We start from the raw sequence: 1,274 nt of genomic DNA on the forward strand, positions 1-1,274 counted from the left end.
ATGGGAGATTGAGCTATCCTTATCACTCTTCATTTATAAAGAAGGAGGCTACTTTTTGATAAGGACAATCTGCGTATGTATTAAAAAAATGAAAAGGGCCACTAATCCTGAAAAAGGGGAGCGAAAAGGGAGGCCTCTCTGGTTTTTCCTGGGGGCAGAAGGAACGAAAAGAACGGCACTTTGGGGGGATCCAGCCTTCCATTGCTCAAGATAGGGCCTTCCACTGCTCAAGATAGAGCCTTCCATTGCTCAAGATAGAGCTTTTCACGGCTCATGAGGGAGACTTTGACTGCTAATGATAGGGGCGACAGAGGTGAGAGAAAAAGAAAATCGGAAAGAGAAAGGAGGACTGGAACGAACGCTCGAGGGGATGGAGAGCATAGGAAAAACGGGGGAGTATGGTGGCGGAAGCAGTCGATCTTTAGGGGAAACAGAACATCAAAAGGAGGAGCTATTGGATAGTCCCTGGTGCGTTCATTGTTGAAATTGACTTGCAACTCCGACAAGTTTGAAAACTGAACATCCAGAGTACAACAACCATCATATATATTCTGGCCCTTTAAGGTGCTTCTTGCGTGGACAGCACTGTGCTTGGAAGAGAACTGCAGCAGAGCTTGAAGACCAGCAGACTTCTGAAAGGTGATGATCTTCTCGACAAATCCGTAAGGGGAAAATACTTGATGCAGCACATCCACTGTAATAGGATACAACGGATTGTGGATGGTAATAAGAAGGATTCGATTGGGTTGTGAATCTTGGTCAGGTTGCTTTTGAATCTGCCCCGACTGCTCAGATGTGGTGAGCTCCTGATGGGATGAAAACTGAATGTAGACATTCCTCCCCCTTATAGTCGGCTGCACGTTGGTGTAGTAGTGCATAAGACTCATAGCTGAGGCCAAATCTTGCATTTGTAATAGGGCCTGGTTCTTTGCCCGGAGCATGACCAGCTTGGAGATCTTTCCAAACGGCCACCCCATCCCAAGCTCCAATCGCTTGCTTCCCAAGAAGCTTCTCAGTCTGCGATAACGTTGTCACTCATAGGTTCTGCATCAACGAGACGATCAGAGCTCCCGGTCAGAAGGAGAATCCTCTATTGTGCCTTTGCCCTGAAAGCGATTATCCAACTGTTGCCGCTGCCCGAATCCGCAGTACCAGCCCGCACTTTCCCCTATGGTATGCCCGGCCTGCCTCGCCGTGCCCGTGACCTCACTGAAGAAGCTGAGTCACAGGCCCTGCAAACATTGGGAACCAATAGTGGCCTCAGACGCTTGCTC

The 1,274-nt window shown here is 48.7% G+C and overlaps 1 pseudogene; it reads right to left on the reverse strand.

Annotated features, from left to right (window-relative positions):
* Nucleotides 1-227: 227 nt before the first annotated feature.
* On the reverse strand, nucleotides 228-1,007 carry LOC148017259 (polypyrimidine tract-binding protein homolog 3 pseudogene; annotated as a pseudogene).
* Between the last annotated feature and the right edge of the window lie 267 nt (nucleotides 1,008-1,274).

Source organism: Lygodium microphyllum, chromosome 22 (assembly GCF_053477565.2).
Source record: "Lygodium microphyllum isolate KBCC chromosome 22, Lygodium_microphyllum_v1.1.10, whole genome shotgun sequence".
Classification (NCBI taxonomy): Eukaryota; Viridiplantae; Streptophyta; class Polypodiopsida; order Schizaeales; family Lygodiaceae; genus Lygodium; species Lygodium microphyllum.